General features: G+C 32.2%; 1 protein-coding gene across 3 annotated transcripts in view; it reads right to left on the reverse strand.

The window, feature by feature from the left end:
* ZBTB20 (zinc finger and BTB domain containing 20) overlaps positions 1-26,178 on the reverse strand; it is a gene marked incomplete at its 5' end in the record, with an annotated part of 843,452 nt that overhangs the window by 571,631 nt on the left and 245,643 nt on the right. For all 3 annotated transcript variants that reach the window (XM_081300928.1, XM_081300926.1, XM_081300925.1), the window contains one exon: positions 19,589-19,628. The remainder of the gene's footprint in view (positions 1-19,588; positions 19,629-26,178) is intronic.

The raw sequence follows: 26,178 nt of genomic DNA on the forward strand, positions 1-26,178 counted from the left end.
AATGCTTCAGAAATGATGACTTATGATACAAATATAAGGTGGGACATGAGGACAATTAAAAAATCATAATGCCACATATAAATTGGCACCACAGGCTAAATGGAAATACCTCTCACACCCAGGTACAAAAATGGTCATGGAAAATGCATTGCCTAAGAAATATATTTCATATCATTAATTTGGCCTGTTTTCTGCATCTGATAATGCATATTTACAATTTTAATGACCAAAAGAGGTGTGAACTTGTCAGTGATAAGTGAAGAAATTCTACCACTCTGTGGGACTGCAGAATGCCCACATGATTTGGAACCTTGCACAGCCAAACAGATTGCACAATCTCTACTAGCGATCTTGAAGCATGTCTGATTTTCCACCTGGTGAGAAGAAGCCTGAGTTAGAGACAGTATCAGTGTTGGAATGCTGGCATAGACCAACTCTGCCAACTTCTTCTTAACCCAGAAGCGATTATGAATATTGATCAAAAATAGCCATGAAAAAGAAAAGATTAGATACTGTGCTTTAAAACAACTCTACCTGTTGAATAGATCCTAAGCAATGTTCACTAGAGTATGCAGTCAGGAAATCAATGACTGTTTAAAAATTCTGGCTTATTTCTAAAAACATGCTTAAATTCCAGAGAACCTGACCAGGGGACCTCTAACTCCATTGCTCCATGAGGAAATGAGATCACTACCTCAAGACTGCTGTAGTGTGTGCCATTCCAGAGATTGTCAGTTAAGTTTTACATGGAATTTCTGATTCTAAAGGTTACTGGACTTTTTATTAATACAGATTTAAAGGAGTATTTGTTTTCCTGTTAGAGTATTAACTGTTGGTACCCAGAACCAGGCTGATATTTTACATTCAACATATTAAATTCTATTGTATCTGTTTCTAAAGCAGCTCTTAATACTAACTCAGCCAACATCACCTGTGCTGGAGATGGTTAAGATCTACCTCCCCAACACATGTTACCACGGTGACAAAGTAGTGACCTAATTTACACACACCTGCTGGATTAATTGGGCCAAAATGAAAGATGATATATATGCTCAAAATCCAAAACTGATTTTTTCCTCAAAATTAAATATTTGATTTTTTTAAATTAGCAATTTCTAAAGCTAAGTAACATATTCCAGGTGTGCATTTGCCAGTTAATATACCCTGAATGTTTCATGACACTTGAGTAGCAAAACATAGTGAGTGATGAATACAAATCTTTTATGTATTTTCTGTGTGCAATGATTAGTCTGAGTAAGTGGTCGCAATCAGTGAATACATGGGGTGTGCTCGAAGGGTTAGGCCACTGCCTTAAAGAAAACAGGGATATTTCATTTGTGCCAAGCTAACAGGCAGGGTCTGGGCCATCTTTGAAAATACTAGTTCACTTTTGAGAAAGCTGTTCTTCATAGCCTGCGGCAGCCTGCAAAAACATCACTTACTTCTGCTTGACCTCTTTCCACCTCTTTGTACTCATTACCTTCAGACCACTGAGAGCTTTTCTTTGAGCCACACAAAGTTTTATGCCAAAAACTGATAGGGATATGAGCAAATACTTTCAGAGACTGCTGGCACGGAAACAGCAACATGAAAATGGTATAGCTTAAATGCATCAAAGGGCTCAAAATGGACTTATCTTTGACCCATCTACTTATATAAATTTATACAAAAGATATGACCAAGATATTTATAAAAATGTTTTCACAGTGATATTCCTCAGAGGTTATTTTTAATGGAGAGAAAAAAAAGGAACCAACTCTCATGGGCAAGAATAAGAGACTGACTAGGTAAATTTTAACACATCCACTCTATGGAATACTATATAATCAATAAAAAATCAGGTCACAGAAAATTATTAGTATACTAACAGAAACAAATGTTCATAGTATATTGCTAGTTGTAAAATTCCAATTCACATCCATGTGTGCAGCATAGTCCTATGTTTTTGCATGTATACTTACACATACACATCAAAATGTTAACAATAAATTTTTCAGTGATTCAGTGATATTTATAATATCGAGGATGCTTTCATCGTCTTCTTTCTGAATTTTAGGATATCCAAATAGTGTTACTTTTAGAATATAAAAATCACTCATTAAAAATAAAGTGAAATTTATAAAAAAAGTTAAATGACATTCTTGATCCCTTACCCCATCATATTTCATTTATCCTTACTTCCCTCTTTTATCAACTGCAATCATAAATATAATAGATATTAAGCTGGATAATGTTCTTTCATTGCTAAATATTAAGCCTTTCAAATGAATGGAACCTTCACTTATTTACAGCCCTTACAAAGACATCAGTTATCAGAATCCTTAGCCTCTGAGCTGTTTTTTAAGCTAACAAAAACAATATGAAATAATTGCCTTTTAATAATGACGACTACTTGAAGTGAACTTTTCAAGATAACAAATAAATTTACTTATCACCTGGCTATAGCTTCCTGCTTAAATTACCAACTTTCACACTTTGATTTCATTTGTATAGTTATAGGGTCTCACTGATAAGTAAGTGCTTCTCTTAAGTAAGTAAAATTAACATTAACATATGAACTGGATTTACTGTTAAAAGTATCTCACTAGGGGTTTGATTTATCCTATGATGCTTTCACTGATTTAATCATTGCTTAGACAATCAAAATATAATAATTTATTCTTATAAGTAAGAGAGTTTCTTGGGATTTTCCTATATCTTAAACAATAGGCATTAGTGATTGATAAATAAAGAAAAAATATGTCAATTTTGACATTTCAGTTCTCAGTCTAATACTTTTTTTTTTTTTTTTTTTTTTTTTTTTTTTTTTTTGCTGATCTCTGCCTTCCTAAGGAGTTCATGGGATAATAAAATAATTATTTCAAATAAAAAAAGAAAATTTTTCATTTTAATTCTCAAAAAAAACCTGTTAATGATTTTTTTTAAAAAATATGCAGCATACAAATTAAGTTGAATCAAAGACACAATTACTAAATGAGACTAAACCATAAGTGTGCTAGAAGAAAACATGGGTTTACTTTTAATATATAAGATTTTTAAATTCATATATAGTAAATGCTTGACAAATGCAACTACATAAAAAGGCCCTAGAAAAAGTTAAATTGCAAATTAATCACAGAAATCTTTTAACACATATTATAGAAAAAAATTACTTTCTGTGCCAGGCCGAAGATTGCAAATCAATAAAAAATTTAAAAACAGTTTAAAAAATCAAAAAGTACTTAACAATCAACTTATAGAAAAAGAAACAAAACTTGCCAGTGAATTTTTAAAATGTTATTTAATCTGATTCATAATAAGGAAATCCAAATAAAAACAATGAAATATAGTATTCATTTTTCCAAATAGAAAAATACTTGTTAAAACTCACTATTGATGAAACTTGGGAAAACTGCATATACTATTGTTAGAAAAATATATTAGAACCCATGTTCTTAAAAGCCAAATTTTTATAGCTATCAAAATTTTTATTATATAAACATGTAAGAATTATTCTATGAACATATTAAAATAAATACAAAGCTATTTACTGTATTTTTTGAACAGCAGCAAAATTGGAAATAACCAAATGTCAATAAATGAGACAGTGGTAAATACATTATTTTATATCCATAAAATAGAAATATTAGGCAGCTGTTAACAAAAAGAAGATATAATTTGCTATAGTATAAATCTCTATAATACAGAACATATTTAATATACAGCATTTAGAAAAGAAAATAAATCAAACAATTTGATTCCCTATTTTTAAAATAAAGTAGATAGATTTCTCTACATGCATACTCTTGAACCTGTCTATCTCTGTTGAATTGTATTATAAGTTCATAAAGACAATATTTTTTATTTTATAACTTTGCATATCATTTAAACTTTAAAAATAAAAACGGTAGGCTGGGATTGTGGCTCAGTGGCAGAGTCCTTGCCTCAGCACCACATCAAAATAAGTAAATTAATTAAATAAAGGTATCATGTCCATTTTTAAAAAAATATTAAAAATAAAATAAAAACATCAAAAAACTGTTTGGTGTAATGTTAAATGGTGAAGAGTACACTGTAGAGAAGTAAAAGGTACTCCACTGTTCACTCTGTAGCTTTAGAAATTATTTGACTTCACTGGGTTCCCACTTCCTTATCAGTGAAATAACTGAATTAATTGAAAATATAATCTGTAAGTTTTCTTATAGTCCTAACAGTATATTCTTTCATGTATAAATAATCCATCATGGAATGTTTGAAACATTTTGGGGGGACTTAAGTATTAATTTTGGGTAAATATTAATTTTTATAGCTACTAAAATGAACAGATTTCTATTTTGTATGCAGGCTATAGCCATGTCTTTAAAACAAAAAGCAAATAACATATTATTGTGAAATTTTAAGCAAGCTGAATATATTAAATAAGGACAATAACTCTGCACAAGTAGTGCTTCCAGGTCTCTGCAGTTTAGCTTTGTTAATGTGTTGAAACATGCAAACCACGACTAAATAGAGAAACTTTTCTTATATATTTCACTCTCTGACAGTTCACAAGCACAGCCCAAATCAGGGGCTGATTCTATTCTACTGTATGCTCTCCTTTATATGACATAATTAAAACAATAGAACAATATGTCAAAATTACTTTATAATTCAGATATATAATTAAGGTATATATTGCCACAGCACACCTAAAAGGTTGGTGGTGTTCTTTCTTACATGTTATTAGAAATACTCAGTATCTTGTGGTTTGTTGTTGTTGTTTGTTTGTTTTGTCATATTTGAGGCTTTGGTGTAATGGCCTTTTTCCATTTTGAGTTAATATTCTTGACATATAGATTTAAAAAAAAACACAATATCTCTCAGTTACAAACTGGATGACAATTTTTATGGCCATCTAAATTACATGGTGGAAATTGTACATTGTGGTATTTTTGGGAAAGCAAATAGTCCTTTCCTCCATTTCTGTTTTCCATTTTTGTGATAAGAACATAGTCAAAGGAATTTCCTTGGTAAGATTCAGTGGTGTAACTTTTAACAATGGTGCGTTGTTAATAACTCCATAGTTTGGTTTGTAAATTAGTATGTCAGAGAACTTTTTAATTTCTCTAGTGAAAGAAAATTAAAGCCTCTCACCTGAAAGCTTAACCATATCTGAAAATGTTATTCATCTCTGTTTTTCAAATGCTCACTAGACTGTCTACTTACTCATGCACTTCTTCTTATAGTACCAGCTAGGATCATAGTAATACTGTCATCTTTTATAGCATCAAGCAATTAAAAAATAATAACAAGGTGAATGCAATGTTGATTAGATATATTAAACTCAAGAAAATTCAATAAAATTTCATCAATTTCAATAATTTACCACTACATACTTTTGTCTAGATATGGATAAGTAATTTAATTTTGAATGAAGCATTTGAAGAAATTTCTGTTTAAGGATGAAAGTACACATGGTGTAACAAATTTTCTGTGTTCAATTCAAATGGATAGATAATACATGTTCCCAAAGTATGTTGAATCTTGGGCTACTATTAAGATTAATACTGAAAAACACCCTACAAATTAAAAAATTAAAATAAACAAAAAGAAAAAATCCTAAATCAAATAATATTCTATTTGTCTTTCAATTTTCATTTTCAGTCTTGATATGCATAAAAAGAGAAAACATAATAATACTATTACTTTAAAAGATGATTTACCTTAGGGAGAAAAGATGATTCAAAAATCCCTGTGGTTCATCTAACAATTCCTGGTTTCAAAGTAGACAACAGAATTGCCATAGAGAGATAAGAATAACAATTAATCCAATCCCACCATTTTGGTCAAATTTATTTTTCTTTCACAAATAAGAAGTTCATAATATTTCAAGGAGATATGGCTAAGCATCTTTAATCCATGCCCACTTGCTTATTATTGCCATGTTTACCATTAGGAAAAAGAGGAGAATCAACTATTTGCCCCAATGTATTAATCAACAAATAGGACATGCCTCCTTTGCCACAGATACTCTAACACATGCTCCTTGGATGCACAACCCCCAACCTGTGAGAATCTAGACATGAGATTTCTTATATTCTAGACCTTCCCTGACTGGTTGATTTTTATTATTCATGTTGTGATGTTTGAATAATATTTCCTCAGAAAGGTCAGTCATTATTTCATTCCCTATTCCCAGTAACTCTCTATCCTATTTTTTTCTATTGTATTTCATGACTAGCATCTACCACTGTCTAAACATCTTATTTATAAATTTGTTAATTTGTTTAGTGTCTACACATCCATTAAATGATCCCTGGAAGCCTATGTGTCTACAAAGGATTGGAAGGGCAAGGCCCATCTCAGAGAGGTTACTTTCTAACTTGATGTAGCCAGGGAACAGCTGAGACAGAATTTAAATTCAGTTCTGCCTAGCTCAAACATACACACACCCATATATATACACACACTACCATCCCTACCACCATATTAGCATTATAAGGTACAGTATCTTTCTTCTCTTTCATTCTAGAACAAGAAAACTAGAATAGGTCAATTTCATTAATGTGTTTTGGGTGCAAAAAAAGTTTTGTATTAAGAAAATCACATTTTCATATTTAACTATACTATTTCAGACATTATTTAATTTTAATTTTTATTTTTGTTTTATTCAGAACAGAAGTGCACCAAAAGAGCTGCAAACCTAAAGGAATTGTTCAGTAGATAAGACTTATAATAATTCATATAATCACTTTATTAATTATCTATTTTAAAAATTCAAATTATTGGTTTGTTTACCATTCTTAAAGGAAACACTCTGTAATATTCCACAATCATGAGGGAAAGGGTCAACAAATACTTCCAATTATGTTCTAATTATTTTAGAAATGATTCTACTTCACTCTGTGTTCCTTCTGACCATCTTTGTCCTAATAGAAGTGTACTCATTTTTTTTTAATAAGACAAGAAAACATTTCCAATAGATTTAGAATCAACTTTGTAGAAGTAGAAATCATCTTTCAGCCATTCCCCTGGCTACATAAAGTTAGAAAGTAACTTCTTGGAGACAGGCCTGGCTCTTCCAATCTTAAATGGACACATAGGATAGGCTTCTAGGGATCATGTAATGGATGTATACTTGCGTATGTAGTCTTTAATAAAGACCTGGCTGGTACTAAATACAGAGATTAGATTACCTTATTGACTCAACAGGCAATCCTATAGAGCAATACTTTTGACAACAAATTTCAGTTGCATAAGTTACAGTATCAAAAGATCATTATGAAAAATATTTTCTGTAACTTATGATTTAGGTAAAGTTATCTAAAATACTATGGACTATAAAAGTATATTGAGCGTCTCAACACACATGAAGTCACAGAAAAGCTGGAGGATACCAAGGTCAGTTTTTAATTTACCACTGCATTGGCAGAGTGACTAGAACTATCTTAGTATCTCTTTGATGTCTCAAGTCTATCACCTCTGATGAAAAGAAATTTCAGTAGTTTTAAAAAGTATTAGGGAAAATGACTCATAATTCGATTAAATTCACAAAAAATACCAAGGTTATCACACAACAGGTATTCTGTAAACACAAATCAGAATAAGCTTTTCTACTATAGAGAGAAAAATGAGGTATTAGTATGTAAAGAAGTCTTCCATAGTTAATTACTATAAAATTAAATTACCCTTCAGAATAGGTTGAGTGTGACTAGGGTCCTAAAACTTGCATATCCACCCTGGATCTCATAATATAACATTGTTGTGAAATAATGTCTTTGCAGATGTGATGAGATTAAATTATTCTTGATTTAAGGAAAGTTCTAAATCCAATGACTTGCAAGTTTCTAAGAGAAAGAGAGGACATAGAGACACACATTGGGGGACATTCATGAAAATGTGAAGGCAGAGTTTGTAGTGATGGTGCCTAAGGCCAATGAAAGCCTAGAATCACCAAAAGTTTAAGAAAAGATTCTCATCTAGAGTCATCAGAGGGAATGTGGCCCTACCGTACTCAGATTTTAGATTTATCGTATCTTGAACTATGAGAGAATAAATTTCTGTTCTTTTAAACCACTCATTTTGTGATAACTGATTCCAACAGTCCTAGGTAACTAGTGCATGCTCAACACATTCCCCAGGGCCAAAAAAATAGGAAGAGGGTATAACATTTTCATAGGTGTGACTGGTGACCTCAACTTCTCCAACTGATCTGAGCACACAGGGCAAAGAGCAATCAATGAGAAAACAAAGAGGTTATACTGAGAGGTTGCTGGTAGTAGTAAGTCAGCCTTGAAAGGAGTGTACTGCCCTCTACTTGGAGTTGTTCCTCTAAAGACCAATAGAGATGCCCTCAAAAAGTGATATAACTTCTTCTAATTGCATATTTTCAACAAAGCAAGAATGTGTTCTTAAGCTAGTATTAGTCATTTTTTAAAACTTTTATAAAAATAGATTTATATTTAAAATACCCCAAGTTGCATATTGATGTGAATAATTAATAAATATTTTATAATGCCATATAATCAATAGCAAAGTTATGCCTGAAATTATTTAATTGGACATAATTCAAATCAGTCATCAAATGAAAAATTATTTATGTTGCTGAACAACTGTACTGAAAAGTGAATACACCTGTTTTTGATCAATACAAATTTAAATATGATATCAAATGACAAATTAACAGGAGAAGAATCAATTTTCTTTTGGCCTGGGGTATACACTATCCTGACACTGGCAAAGGCTCTAATAAGTATACATTGCTTTGCCTGGGGCATCAGACTAACATTATTAAAGATTATGCTTGAACTGTTTCCTGATGTACAAAATTAACCATTTCTTAAATAAAACTGAACTCAGCTATCCTACTTGCTACATAAATTTAAGGCATTTAAAAGCAACATTTTAATTTAATTTTCAGTTCACCTATTCATGTTCTATATTTATCATAAATATCATCATGAGACACAATCACTTAAATCTAAAAATTTGGAAGGTTTAAATTTATTTAATTTTTTAATCTTTTAAAAAAATCATGACCTACCTAGTATAACCCTGTTTTGATGAGTGTAATCAAAAAATGAGTAAGAGTGTGAAAAGATAAAATATTTTAAAGAAAATATGTTTTGTGCGAAGAAATATCTAGTCACACATTTTTACCCTAAATATATAAGAATTCATGTAATTTGGAAAATTAGAAATTTATTCATAAAGTTTCTTAAATATCCCTAAATCACAAGGATGATAAATAGAGACATTCATAATTACACATTACATGTTTAAAGAAGGAAAGAATGAAAGAAGGAATTAACCTTCTAGAAAACTACAAATATCAACTATTATTTTTTTCTCTTGGCTTTTTAACCTAAGAGGTGACTATTAATATGTGACATTGTTTCTGCAGTTAATAAATTTTAGTCAAACTTATGATCAAGTCCCCAATGTGGGAACGAATAGTTCTTACAAATCAGAGAATTTAATCAAATTTTATTTTATTTTTCTGAAATATTGATCTCCTAACACTTTGTAAATTCAGTAAGATGTGGACATAGGCAATTGCCATAGTCATATATACAACTAGGTGGAAAGCGAATGCAATTGTGTTAACAGCTAGAACAATTTGCATTAAATGAAGAAGTGAATGAATAAATAAATGAACCACAAAAGGCAATATTTTAATTTTGGATCAGTTTAGCAGATACATTAAATATATAAATTATTAATATTAAGCAGTTATATTACAAATGAGAGAATTATTATTGAGGAGCAAATGACTCAAAAGCAAATATTAGCAAAAACTAGAATATGGAGTCTTTTTTGAATTCTTTCTTCCTTCATTTTAGCTATGTATATTGCTATATTCAAAGTGAAGAGTAAACCTGCAATAGCTATAGAAAGTAATAAAAGTGATAGTGACAAAGGGTCTATACAGTAGGCAATATTTTATTATATGTTTCAGAAACAAATTATGATGATGATTGCAAATAGAAGAGAGTTAATTTTAACATCAGAATGCTTTTGTATAATGTCACCTCTAATTAACAGATGAGGATACTTAGCCTAAAAGAACACAGAGGGCTGCTTACCATTTCATAGCCATTTTGATACCTGGTCTTATTCCTCAAAACAAGGGATATGTAGAAAATTCTTATAAACTATGGTTAAATTAGACTTTATCCAAAGTAAGTGTTGCTAGTGCCATAGTATTCATAAAAATACAAATCAGCTTTTAAAAAGATTATTGTTTATATAAATGTATAAAAGCACAAAATCCTCCTTGAATTCCCCATCAGTTCTTCACAAAGACTATTGGCAGTGAGAAGATCCTACCAAATTGGGAGGTGCATTGTCTACAGAAAGGAAAGAAATAAGAACCTATAGAAACACATGGAAGACCAAATTCAGACAGTAGTCACTGATAATGATATCTGTAAAGAGATATTTTATGTAAAAATTAATATAATACTTCACAAAGTTTATAATGTAGCAGAGGAAATACTGAACTAATAATTACATAAACATTTATTTATTTACAAATGAGACCAATTCATTATCTTTGTACCATACAATTCCCATCATTTGCTTATATTTCTCCCTAGCTTCACAGTGCTTGACCTTCTCCTTTCTAGTAGCTTAAGTCCTATATTTCCATGTATATTCAATACATTTCAATGTAATCCACCTCAAGGTGATTCACTTATAGTGGTTCACAGAGACTTCTGCTTCAACTAAATAATTTTAGCACTTAATGATTTTTTTAAGCAATAATAAATGAGCTTCATCTTACCTGGAACGTCCATCAATTGATAATGTTGTTGAAAATATCTTCAGGATGATTCAGAGGTCCAGTTCTATTTTAGTAGCAGGGAGTAGGGAAAATCACAATGGACTGGTCCTCTCTCCCTCCCTTCCTTCCTTCCTTTATTTCCTTCTTTTCCTGGTAGGAGCTATTGAACCCAGGGCTGCTTAACCACTGCGACACATCCCTAGCACTTCTTATATTTTTATTTTGAGACAGGGACTCACTAACTTGCTAAGCCTGGATTTGAACTTGTGATTCTCCTGCCTCAGCCTCCCCAGCCACTGGAATTATATGCATGTCCCACTGCTGGTTCTGTCTTTCATGAGCAGTGAAAGGGGGGTGGTACTATCAGTTCTAGGACATTTATTTAACTGAATTGCCTTATTTTCCTATTTTTAAAAAATGTATAACTCGTGCCTTCAAGTATACTGTAAAATTCTTGTATCCAGGGACCACGGATTCTTTTCTATATCCATTGCATCTAGCCATGCCATGCGAAATAGGCAGCTGCTTTTGATAATGAAATAACCTTTGTAGAGTTTGCTCTTATTACTATTACTTTTCTCAAAATATTATCAATAAATTAAAACCTTTTCATAGAAACTTTGTAACATAAACCATAAATTTCAGTAAATATGTTCTTTATCATCCTAATTCAAATTAAATATTAGGATACTGACAACATTAAGAGTTAAGTATTTTATCCTATGCCATATGACAAAATGGAACAAAAAGAAAAAAGTGGTTTTAAAATAGATTTAAACCTTTTTCAAAAAATATGTCTTTTAAGATATATCTTACATACTTACATTCTTGGATTATTATCCCATTTTATAATACTGTATCTTCTTTCACATAGTATGTGTTGAAGAAATCCATGTCAATTAGTTTTGAGCTTGCATTAGAGAAACAGGTCCATTTTACATTCCCTCCTGCTAAAGAAGTGTATTTATCATATTCCACAACAGCTCACAGTTTGTTATACATTAACTACTCATTCTCTGTGCCAATAAGACTGTGCTGGAACAGCAAATGAATTTGGTGTGTTCATTTAAATGATTCTGCAAACCGCAGGCTATCCAGTTGTCTAATGATAAGAGAGCCCCAAAGCCACCTGATCATCATTATACTACTTATTTATTTATTTACTGAAGCATGGTCAATACTGTCAGAATTTGAATACTGAGAAAAATGGGAAGGAGAAGTATACCTCAGACCTAACTATAAAAAGGGGGTTTTATTAATTCAGGCACCAGGATGATGTGGCTAGACTGGGAGGAGAATAGAATGTAAGATATGGAGTGCTTTATCTGCTCCAAGACCAATGCTGGTTTTGGCACTTTTCTCACTCTAGTGAGTTGCAAAAAAACAAGCAGGTGCTAGCAATCTGAGAGACCACATGCCAGCTACAGCTGCTTCAAACTGATTCAATTACATCTGCCTGAATAGTCCCAGGACATCAAACCAGTTGAAGAGATCCATAGGTTGCAAGGAAACATAGTCTATCCTGATACACAACTCTCCCTAAGATAACTACATTCTAATCTCCAGGTTTGATATAAGTGATCATTCCATTGCCAGGCATAGGAGAAGACGGGGGAAATACAACTTTTTATTCACTGTAAAATTAAAAATTGGTTAGAAAGAGCACAAAAGTTACCTTTGATTTTTTTTAATGTTTTAAATTATACAGGGACTGAGGTCTTCAGGACACTTTGAAACAGCCTGATTTTGTAAGAACGTTTCCCAAATCATTGGGTACAGCACATTTACAGAACATGCTCTTGGGATCCGGACTTCGCTCCAAACCTTGTTTGTACAAAAAGGGGCCAAGCAGCTGGGAAATTCTGGAGTGGAGTGTGTCCTCATTAGTTCCCATCTGCCACCAGAACTCAGCTCATGGCAAGTTTGGCTAAGTCCTGGTGTACTCAGGTCCAAATGTGGGTCAGTTTTAATTACACTATACAGAATTCAGTGTGCAGTTTTTAAATCCTTATTATACAGCACAGAGGAATGGGCAGCTCTCCAGCTAATCAATTTTTTAAAAGTACATATATAAAAATTTTAAACCAGGCTAGAAGACAGTGGGTGGAAAAAAACCTTATAAATGAATACAAGGGTTACTTTAGAGAATTATTAGTGAAATTGGGTCATGAGTTGGTTTCACTTTAAAACTTAAATGTGAGAAAAAAATGTTTGTAAGATGGCAAACTTATACAAGATACACAATGCCCCTTGTTCCTTAGAGCAAATGAGTAACAATAAGGCTGTGGCCAGGTGATACACCTACAAGAGCACTAGCTTGTGCATAAACAGAGATTTTGTCATTCACACCCATCCCCTTTCAATGTTTATCACTGTGGCAAGAATTGCATAAAAGCAAAAAACACAAACTACCTGGTAAAAGTGAAGAAACAAAATAAGATGACGGTAGGAGGAAAGAGAGAGAGAAGGATTGGGGGGAAAGGAGAGCAGAAAGCACATGTGCTGAGTAGCAGACTCTGAGCATGACTTGGCTCTCAGTGCCATCCACATAAATGGGGGCCAGAATCAACTCATGCAGTCTATGTTCAGAATTCATCCTGTCCAAAAGCTTCCTCAGGTGCAGGAGAGCTTAAACACTAAGCTTTCAAAGACAACTGTCAGCAAAAAACAACAACAACAACAACAACAACAACAACAACAACAACAACAAAAAACCACTAGGAGTGAATTTGTAGAATTTGTAGGCATTCAATGATTGGGCATTTTGGCAATAATATAATTTATATAATGTACCATTTTTAAAGGGTGAAATGTGCTTTGGCACAGCCCTACCTAATAATAAAACAAAACAAAAACCCAAAACACAATCTTAAATATTCGAAGTATTTTTCGACTTTTGACTTTGGACTTGTTATGAAGCTTATCCATTTAAAAAGCAGCATGGAATACTGGGTTCAAATGCCAACATTTAATATTTACTAGCTGTGTGACTGGACAAATTGCTTATCTTCTCTGACATGCCATTTTATCACCTGGAAAATGAGGGAAATAACATCTAACAAATGTTATAAGCATTATCAATAATATATATAAATGTTTGGAATATAAAAGTCACTCAAATGTTAACTATTAACCCAGTCATTGTGTATCAAATCGCGCCCTACACCCCAAAAAAGTGCTGGAATCCTAATCCCCAGTACCACAAAATGTCATTTTATTTTGGAGAAGGCAGGCCATTTTAGACCTAATCAAATTAAAATGAGGTTATTGGGTGGACCTTAATACAATATGACTGATGCCCTTATAAAAAGGGAGACGTCTGAACACTGAGACACTAAGAGAGAAAAACAAAGGGAAAAGACAGCTAACTACAAATCAAAAGGAAAGTCCTGGACCAGATCCCTCTCTCTCAACTCCCAGAAACAACTACCCTGCTGATTTTAGACTTCTAAACCCAAGAAAGGATGTGTCTATTTAAGATGCTTAGTTTGAGGTACTGTGGTACACCCTTAAGACTGTGATAAAGCTTTAGCATGCTGATACCCAACTAAGTAAAAATTTAACTATCAATGTCTGTCTTGATTCATCATGTCAAAAACTGTTGATTTGACATTATGTACATCACCTCTATAACTTTTGGTAAGTAATGATCAGATCCATGTACTAGTGCTATTCTCCTTACTTTTAAGGAATCCTTTTCTGATTGCTGTTCAAGAAGGTACTGCTGCAACATAAGCAGCCTGGCAGAGGAAAATGGTTTACTATAATTTAGATCATCTAGATTTTATTAAAGATAATTAAGGGAAAATCATACATATAAATTCACAAATCCTTTCTCCTGTTAAGGGAGTTTGCGTTGTAGGGCATCAGGATATTTTACCATGCTAATTTCCTTCTCAAGAAAAAAGAAACCTTATATAGCTATCTAGTCATTGGCACTTAAATGCACTAAACTTGAAGCTGCTTAGATTGTGACAACCTTGCCAAGAGAACCATATTTAATGAAAATATGGGTTCTTTGAGAGATTATTTTTAAGAGATTGGTTTTGAGGGCATCTGCTTTTCAAAAGAGGGGTGAAAGCTATCTGGGGTTGTATCAACAGAACTTCCATTGGAGGATATTCTTCCATTGTAAATAGACACTGAGGTGAACACAAGCATAGCTAGAAATTATGAGTCTACATGATGAACTGAGATATTCCACAGTATTTATAAAAGCAACAACATTACCTAAATTAGCTGCCAAAGAATGAATACCAAATTTCCTTCAAATTCCTATACTGCCTATTATAACAACTTAATATTTTAACAAGAAAGAGAACAAATTATCATGCAAAGAATATTAGTAAATATTTCACTCCAAATATTTTTATACCTAACTACTTTAATCCTCACATACATCAATATAAAACAAGTGTTTGTCCTACCATATCATAAATCTGAACACTTGAAACTTAGTAAGCTTAGGCAACCTTGATCAGGTCACACAGCTAATGAATTTTGGAGCTCAGATTTCAGTAGCCAGTTAGAATTCAAAACTCCTAAGTTCAAACATGATCAAAAGAGTTAAAATCCAGATATTCTAAAAACATCATTAGCATTTGAGATGTTGATCTATTTAAGGCATTCATAGGCTCCTTTAAAGCATGAGCTCAACTAGTAGATATTTTCTTGCTGATCCTAACTCATCCTATTTTCTTTATGAAGAAACCAATGTCATTCACAGACAGAAATTAAAATATTCCAATCAATTTAGATGAAAGTAATCTCACCATAAGAGTACATGGGAAAGAGAATTACCATATGATCCAGTAATTCCACTTCTGAGTATATATTTAAAAACCACTGAAAGCAGGTTCTCAAGGAGATATTTGTACACTTGTGTTCAAAGAAGAATTATGCATAACCAAAATGTGGAAGCAATCCAAATATCCACTGACAGATGAATGATAAGCAAAATATGGAATATCCATACAATGGAATATTATTCACCCTTTAAAAAGGAGGAAATTATGACTTGTACTACAACATGGATTAACTCTGAGGATATTACACTAAGTGAAGTAAGGCAAATACAAAAACATAAATACTGTGTGATTTCCCTTATGTAATTAACAGAAGTCAAAATCATTTGGATGAAAAGTAGAATGGGAGTTGCCAGCACACAGAGGGAGGCCAGAATTGGGAGTTATTTTTAAATGTGTATAGCATTTTCGTTTGACAAGATTAAAAAGTTGTGGAGATGGGTGATTGTGATGGCTGTACAACAGTATGAATGTATTTTATACCATTCAACTAAACATCTAAAAAGGATTATGATGGTAAATTTTCTGTTGTGTGTATTTGGCCATAATTAAAATTTGGGAAAAATGACAAAGAGAATATATGAGAGTCTTTTAGATTTAGTATACTGATTGACAATTTCTAAAATTTCTTCTAAATTCATAAAAGCAGTTGTAACTTTGGGCAGAATTTTGGAGGCAATCTATGCAAAAATGTTCAGACTGCAATGTCTGCTCCCAGACATTGGATGGAACTCTTCAGTATCTTCGAGCAGTCTTCATGTTGGTAGTAGTGGTGGTGATAGAAAATTTAGCATAGCTAAGACTCATTGAGTATTTGCTATGTGTCAAACAATGGATTTTACTAGTAGCATGTTATCTATCTCTCAAGACATTAAAATATACGGTAGATAATGTTTCTAGTTTCACAGATGAGGAAACAAAAGAACAGACACGTGACCAGTTCCATACTAAGTAATAATTGGTGATGCTCAAAAGAATTCTCTTGACATATCTTTGTCTTTCTCTAGACTGGTTGATCGTTGAGAACAAGTACTTTTCTTATTCATTTAGCCTGTCACTGTGTCTAGCAAACAGTAGGCATCCCATTTATCTTATACAGTAAAGGAAAGACAGGAAATGAGGCCAGGAGGGAGGATGGAAGGAGGAAATAAAGAAATTATATTTAGGCATGCTATGTTCTCAATAAATGTGGATTGACTTCCTTTATTTCTTTCCTGAAGTCACACAGAAACCTGCAATGAGGCTGAGGAATTCTAGGGCTTGGCAGTTTATCTTTGAGATTCCACACAGTTATTCTGATACAGACCACTGAAGCAGCTGCTAATATTTGTCTGGTTTAATGATAAATATTCTAGCTAATACATATGGTGGCTTAACTGTTAAATTCTCATGTTGAGACTAATATAGTGATATAGCTTAATCAACTACACTAGAATCAGAAGGAAGAAATGATGTCCATGATATTGACTTCTTGCCCGCTGGTTTAAATTAAGGGTAAAAGAAAAAGTGTTCCCAGAGGAAAGGTACTTCCAAGATAAAAGTGCTCATGATTATCATAGGTCAATGGTAGAAAAATTTTTGAAGCCTTAACAAGATGTTTACCTACAGTAGTTATTGCCTCATTTTGCAACATGGGCCATTCTCAGGAGAGTGAATCACGCTACCAAAATGGAACTCTAGAAGTGCCTATCTAAAGCAGGTCTTAATGGTTCTCTTTGAATTTACCTTTGTATGACTTTATGTATTTATAGTTGGAATTTGGTGTATAATTAGAAACCATAATTATAAATATGTATACAGTAAATAAAGGATACATTATTTCTGCTTAGTGAAACAGCTACACATGTTTAATATGTTCTGATCTTACCTAATCGAGAGAGTCAACACAGATTTTATTTTTTGTGTTTTAGTAAGACAGAGATAAGGAGAGGAAGAAAGCAGAGTGAGTGTTCAGGAAGGTTAGGCATTAGTCACGTAACACAGAAGATTTGTTTATCCCTACACTGCAAAGAGTTTCCAAGGTGACAAGTAACTTAACCATTAAGGCCTCAGCCTTGTGTGTATAATAGGGATAATAAAAAGGCTTTTCTCATTCCGAGTAAAAATGAATATAAAGCAAATATTATTATTCTAATTCTTTATAAAAATAACAAAAGATCAATTCTGATATATTAATGTCTCATTTTAAGAACAGGATTTATCAGTATTTTCATCTCTATGTATCCACCAGTATAAAAACTAAAGTAAGTCCATCAAGGCTTATCCAAAATGTATAACAAGTAATAAGTTTCTAGGACACTATCTCTCTATTTCTAATAGAACAGCAGAAATGTTTTATTCATATATGCATTCATTCAACATTTATTGACCAACTACTATGTTCAAGGCATTGCATTAAGGGACTATGGCCAATACTCTTTACTTTTGTATCTCTATTCTTACTTCCCAAGAGGTTAAATTCATATCATGGTTATTTATTAAAAGAATTCTAAATGGATCAATGAAAGAAAAAAAAATATATCAGCTTCAAGAAAGATTTCTGTTACTAAATGTTGATAGGAAACCGTTAGTGTTTTATAATAGGTTAAGGAAAATAATGCAAACTGTCTGAACAAGTTTTTGCTATCTGGAATATAGGACTACTGAATAAATTTACTAAGTATTTCATTTATAGAATTTTATCTAGCTAGTATAAAATGTGGCCTACAATAGCTTGCCTGTTTTGAAAATACAGATATTTGTCAGAAGATACATAAAACCATTAACAAATAATAACAATCTCACCACTAGTATTTAGGAAAAATACCAGGTATCTAGCATTTGATCCAAGGATAATATCCCATTCTCAAAATCTGCATCTGGATTTTTAGCCCCTTTTCTAGGATTGCTGTTTAATTTCACTTTATTTCTCCCTCACTTCTGCCCCAAATGCAATAGAGACATGCACAAATCAAGAAATCATCTTACAATATACCCTTAAATTTTCTGAATATTCCCCATGTGTCCACTAATATCCAAATGCTTTCAAATCTGTTCAGCTAAATGGATCAATAACTACATCCAGCCTCACATAGTGGGGCTGCCAACATGATGAAATCGAGCCAAACACAAAATGTCTCTACCAGGACAAAGATTATTATCAACACAGTCATCACAGTTATCTGGAGAGATCTAGTCTCCCAGGTATGCTTTGAAGATGCCAGTATACACATTATCTAGGGCAGGGCAGTCATACATATATGACTATACACACACACACACACACACACACACACACACACACAGAGGATTCGGAGGAAATATTTTGGAAGCCCAAATTAGTGAGTTTTAAAATAAATGAATGTACTAGTTCAAGGTCTACATCAAGGAAGTATCTTTCAAAATCATAGTACAAAAATACAAATACATAACAGCAGAACCAAACTGCTAACAAGCTTCTCTGTGCACTTACTCATCTGACACAGCTGCAAGCAACAATTGAGCAGGTGCAACCAAGCTTTTGAGAATTCCTGCCTGTTGCCCAGGAACCACAACACCGCACGGTTGAGATTTTAAACAGGTGCAAACATTTTTTTCCCATTTGTCTAATGCTTGAGACAGTGCAGCAGACAGTACATCTGCAACCACTCCTTACCTAAAGCAACCCCCATGGAAAATGAATTTGAAAACAGCAAAAAAGTTTGAAAAACAATAATGTCAAAAACACAGTAGTTCTGTAACAGTCTGTTGCCACATCATCAGTTGCTTTAATAGTTCAGTTCCATAAAATACTATCTAATCTTCAAAGATGAAAGCTTTGTAATTAAAATTATTCTGCCTCATCAAATTTTATAAATGTTTATTTGATTCTTACAATAAAATGAAATACAACATATGCATGAAATATAATGTTCTTTGAAGCTGTGAATATCTGTAAGTACAATATTAAAAAGTTAACATTTTCATATTAGGAAATCTGTAAGAATTTTAATAAACAAAATGTAGTAATTTTTCAGTTAATACACAGATTTACTTAGTTATAGGTAAATCATATACATACCTGCTATGGGACACAACAGACTTGCAATTTATCTGGTACTCTGAAATGCAAAACAAATATGTCATATAAGTAAAATTAAATTACTGAGTCACATCTAGTATCTTTGTTGAGACAATTTATGCAGAAAAGTAGGAAAGACTGCAGTGAATAGAAAAGGTAAATTATATATGTATATATATATTTCTCATCGGATACTTCAGATCATACTAAATTCATGTGTGTGAATACACACAAATACATATAGCCTCTTAGAAATGTTATCAAAAACAGGCACCAGCAAGGGACTGAGACTCACCATGGCCTCTGAAACGCAAATGCTTTCACTAGAGGACGAGGCAAACACTTAAAAATGATTTTTTTTTGGTATTCATCCAAGACTATTGCCTTCCTAATACAAATATGACTGCTGCTCTCTAAAATGAAACTACTCTGACTCATTTGCACTCAGTTTGGCTAGAATATTGGTACGGAATGAAGGTGCTTTTGTACAGCAGTCCACACACAAAAAAATGCATAAATAAACATAAGTAAATTTTGAATGCTCATTAAATTTGTTACAACAGAGAAGAGAAATGAGACTGATACAAGAAGGAATGTTAACACTACATCAGATATAATGCCTAATGCCTCAACCCAAAACACTGACTGAAAAAACTTCCAGTGAAGTAGTTATCAATACAGAAAACTAAGTCCAGTTTAAACAAAAGTATGTAGTTTATAATCAGAACCAAAAAATAATTTGGTTTAGGAGGAAACTATTGTAAGCTGCAGCCTCCAAACTGAATTCTCTAAAGCAAGAATTCCATAATTCTTTCTGAAAGCAAAATACAGTATTTAATTTATATATTTCTGAGCATAGTTGTCAAGAGCAACATATTAAAGTGAGTATTTCTACTTGACAACACTTGCTTAAAAGTACAGATAGATAAATGATTTTGATACTGGCTTAATGAAATAGCATATATATACTTCCAATGATAGTGCAAATTGTAAGTTTCTAGAAAGTATATACATATCAAGACCTCAAAGTTCAAAATTTTTACTCAGTAATTTTAGTTCCAGGAATCTATCTTATGTAATATAAAAACAATAGAAATATCTATAAAATGATAATTTTATGATAGGGTATTATTGCATAGACAGTATGAAACTATGTAGATTAAAAAATTAAAAACACAAATACCAAGGGTGATTATATCTGGATGATAGAATTATGGGTGTTTAAATTTTTTCTTTTTATTTTCATATACAGTTAATTACTTTTATCATAGGAAAATATAAGTTGGCAAGTTAAGGGTAAAAGATAAACTTATAAAGTGCCATATGGAAATCATAAATCTAACCTTCCTAAGAGAAATAAATTAATTAAATCACACATAAAATCCACTAGGTGTACCTACAGTGAGAAACACACTCTCATTGCTTCCTCATAGGGGTATATTCAGGTTCTTTTTTATCCCACTGCTTTAGAATCTACACCAGTAATTCAATAACACATTTTTAATCATCTCAGTAAAACTTCTTAATTATGCAGAGTGAAATGATGGCAAGAACAATTTGGGACTGCAAATCTGTTCAATCTAGTACAGACTAATTTATTCACCAAGCCAACAACATTCAATGAGCATCTACTATGTGTAAGGTCAAGTTTGGCACTGTGATACACTAAAAGATAAATTAGAATACAACTTACCTTCATCATGTTAGCAATTTAAAAGTGTTAAAAATATGAAGAGATAAACATAATATAGTTCAGGGAATTTGTGAAAGATCTGATATGTTTTAAAGCAAGAAAATACATGTCAGGTTTATTCTTTTATTTAAGATTGGACAAAAACTTATATTTAGGTAACACTGAAAAAAGATTCAGACTTATTAGTCTGTATCACTTATACAATATACTGGTAAATTATTTTAAATACTTAAGCTTTTCTTTATGTGATTTACTTTTTGTTAGTGGAAATATAATAAAATAGAAGGTTAAGTATAAAGGAATATTGATCCTATCTAGGATGCCAGAAATGTAAGATTGTCTCAAATATACACAGCCACATAAAACACATGCACAATTATTAACAGACTACAGTTATTTATTGGCAACCAAAGTAAATAAATTAGTTACTTGTTAATCCTGTATAAAGACACTGTTATGACAACACTACCAGTTAGACAAAAGGAGATATGGCAAACCCCTTTGGTTGTGCAGATAAATTGATACAGCATACAGATTCAATAGCAGGTCTATTCTTTGTGATCTATAGCCATAATCTTTGCCCTTCTGAAGTCAGTGCCACAAGATGGTTGTGAGGTTGAGGTCCACAAGGTCAGCCTGTGTGAAGTGGTGACAAGCACTAAGAAAAGCTATTCATGTGATCAGTGACCCATAGACCAGGCTCTTTGAGTTCTAGGCAGCCGTAGTTATGATGTAGGATAACAGTTAAGTGCTTAGCTTTTGCCATCAGACAATTCTAAAATAGAAGTTCAGCTGCTCCTCTTCAATTTCTGATCTTGAACAAGTTATATTTTCCCTGTCTATAAACCATGATCATGTTACCTACCCTACAGGGTTGTTTTTGCAGAGATCAGGGTCATAAGAATGTAAAAGAATTAGAACAGTTCCAGCCATTAAAAAAGAATTTATGAAAAAATAATTATGATCACATTAAGCTGAGAGGATAAACTAATCAGGTGGTAAGAAAATAAAAAATGCTTGCTCACAGTATCATCCAGTACCTCATCCAAGCACCAGTCCTGTACTGGCTGTTCACAGGACATGTCTGAATCAAGAAACACTCCACAACAAAGGTAACAGCCCCCATTAAGAACTCTAACTTTAAAGTATTTTTAAGCACCATTCTTATCAATAGGCAGTAGGATCTAAATAATATGTGTAGTTATATTGACTGACTTTTCTGGATGAAAATGAAGGATCATTAGAAAATATTTAAATATTTCCTAATTTACAGAAACAATCAGAAAAAGGAAAGTAAGGAGAAATAGATATAATTACTCAACAAATTCAGACCAAGGTGTCATGGGCTCCTTAGCAATCACATGTACACAATATCATTTTTCTATGTATTCTAAAAGGACCTGAAAATGACTGGAGTTCCCACATAATATAAGTTTGCAAATACAGTGAAGGATACTACAGTCAGTTTTTCTCCTATGGCTTGTAAGACAGAAACAGATATATACTGATTTTTTTCTATATTTCATTTCTGTTTTGATCTGAAGGACAGCAGAAATTCCAAGTTGTTAAATGATATGTCTTCAGATTCTCAAACAGATTATTAATACCTAGAGGTGTTTTGGTCATGTGGGATGAAGTTACTATCAGTACCATTATACATGGAGATATCCTATCCTATGGAGTGTTTTGTTGTTTTTGTTTGAAGACTAAAAAACACTTCCCCATGTCTAATGAGCATCCTAAGGAACACTTTTTTGGGGGGGTGATACCAGGGATTGACCCCAGAGGAACTTAACCAATGAGTCACATCCCATTCCTTTTTAATATTTTATTTAGAGGCAAGGTCTTGCTGAGTTGCTCAGGGCCTCCCTAAGTTGCTGAGGCTGACTTTGAACTCATGATCCTCCATCCTTTAAGAAAAGCCTGTGATACAATGTAATAATATTATTATTATTATTTGTTATTATTATTATTATAGTTTTTATATTATTGACTTTAATCATGAATAAAGCCAATTTTATTTTTGAAAACTGAGGTGTCGTAACTGCTGTAATTTATTTGAACAAAAAGTACTATAAAGAATAAGAGGGAGCTGGGGTTGCAGTTCAGTGGTAGAGCTCTTGCCTAGCATGGATGAGGCACTGGGTTCAAATCACAGCACCATATAAATAAATAAATAAATAAAAATAAAGGTGAATTATTTTAAAAAGGGAGTAAGAAGAATTATAATTTTTAATGTAGTCTTGAAAGACTAGTTAATTATGATTTTTATGTAAATTACTGAGTTAGAATAGCCCTTTTGTGCTTAAAAACTATCAGTTTATCAAAAAGAGGAAAATGAAAAGCAACAGTTATCTATTTATCAACACTGTGAACTGGAAACAAATAAAGGGCAATAAGTAAAAAACAAAATTCGTAACAACAGTCACTGGTTAGCAAAGGCATGATTTGTCTATCCAGATAAATCACAATAAAGCTATAAAATGTATGAAAACCAAAATTGATATTTTTTAAAATGTGCTAAATTTGAATTTTCTAATATTGATCGCCACTAAAGTGAAACAATTTAATATAAAATTTTATGTGTAACGTTAAGAATTTGCACTCTTATCTAGAAAACTCGTCTACAATACAATGGATGCTTTGTTTAATAATCAACACTTCACAATGTATTAAGAAGGAAATCAATGTTGTTTCTATAGATGATTTTGTTCAAACTTATCAATGAACCTTTAAGAGCTACTTAAATGAACATTTAAGAGCTACTAAGTAAAATGACCAAAACCAAAATTTATGTTAAGAGTTTTATTTTCAAAATACTGTCAAATTGAATTATGATTATTGAAATGAATTATTCCCAAGAAATGTGAACATGTCTACTTGTACATAAACCTGTGGTCTTAGTTTATATACTACCTTTTCCAAAATCTGATTTCTATTCTTAAACTTGTACTAATAATCATCACATTGCATGGTAATTGTCTTTCACAGAGTCTATAAACTCGAGGACAAGGGTTTTGTCTTATTCACATTTACATTTTATTCCTTAACATAATATCTGATTGCAGTAGGTATTCCTTAAATATTGGTCAGAGGAATCCTGAGTGAATTATGTTGCCATCTATTCTTGATGATTAAGAAAATTCACATTGCATAAAAAATTAAGCAATCACATTCCTAAACAAACTCCTTCCAGTCATTAAAGGACTAAATTTCCAGTTTCTTTTCTTGTTCATTTTCCTCCTGCTTTTCATCTTCAAAAGTTCAAATCTCAATTTTCAGAATCTGTGTCCAAATGTTCACACCAGGTGAGAAAACCTAATTGACTTGTGCCTACAATGGGCAAACCTACACATTAACAGATATATAACATACTAGAAGTTATGACATAGAGTTCATTGAGCTAATTCTTCAGTACCTTACCAGGTCTCTCTCAAAAAGACCTTCTCTGACTATAAATCTTGAAATAGATCCCTTCATTATTTTATTTATTTTTTATTCTTGTCAAATATAGCAGTTTAAATTATCAGTATTGATTTATGTATTTATTATCTCTCTTTCCAACTAGATTTTATACTAAATAGAAGCCATGTAATTTTTGTTCTGCATTCTATACAAAGGGTCTAGTTTAGTGCCTGATATATAATAAAGAGTATTTGTCAGATGCAGGAGATTAGGGGTAGCAGCTTCCATTCAAAAAAGACTAAAATTGGGTAGCAAACAGCTACTCCAACTGATGTTTTCTTCTTATTCCCACTATCTAACACATGGAAACCTAAACAGTATGGTAATTTTACTGTAAATTCCATTCAATCAAAGGCAAGCTAAGAAATTTTTGAAATTAATTCTTGGTAGGTTGAGGGTAGAATATATAGGAAAAGCAATAAAATCATATTGACAATAGTAACCATTTCTAATCAGAAATTTGAGGCTTGAATTCCAGCTTATTAGCTATGTTTCCTAGGGAAACTAATAAACCCTTCCTAATATTCATATTCATCATATTTAAAATGATAGGCTGTTATCTAAACATTTAGGTTCTTATATTGATTCAATGGGATTCTATATGAAAGCACATGATAATATAATTTATGTTTTTTAGAAGAAAGGGCTCACTATACATTAGTTCCTTTACATTGGTCAGTCAAGGTCTGCAGAAAAAAAAAGACCTAATATTACCAAAAATCAAGGATCAGACATTTTAGGTAGGGAATAATTGGAGAAACAAGGGCTCAAAGGCAGAAAAACAGTAATCAGGTGTTAAGGACAATCAATTTTCAAAAAAAAAATGTTTAAGGCAGAGTCGTAGGACTATCACAGCAGTTAGACATGGGAAAAGATTTCAACATGATAGAAAAAGAAGTCTAGCTTTTCTCTTGAAAAGAGCTTCTCCTTACATAAATAAAACAATTGCTACTATTATAATTGGGAAAAATCAACTTAAATGTACATTAAACACACATACTAGAGGTTTAACATTCTTCATATAATTTCACATACTAGAAACACAGACTGTGTAAATATAGCTATAAACTTTATTATTTATTGATAAAGTAAAAGCATATCATTCTCCATGTACTGCCTGCAGAGGTATAAAAGGCAAATGTGTACTTGCTCATTAAATTACAAGGCAACAGGATATAAACTTAGGGTAAATCTTTGCATTTTGTGCTTATCAGACAGTTCCTACTAATAATGGAAGAAAATCTTGGTACAGGCTGAGTATCCTGTATCCAAAACACTTGGGACCAGCAATGTCTCAGATTTACTTTTATTTTATGTTGGACCATTTGCATATACATAATATGATATTTTAAGTATGGGACCCAAGTCTAAAAACAAATTTCATTGTTTCAAATACATCTTATATATGTAGCATAAAGGTAATTTTATACAA

Source organism: Spermophilus citellus (assembly GCF_964194105.1).
Source record: "Spermophilus citellus genome assembly, chromosome: 7".
Taxonomy (NCBI): Eukaryota; Metazoa; Chordata; class Mammalia; order Rodentia; family Sciuridae; genus Spermophilus; species Spermophilus citellus.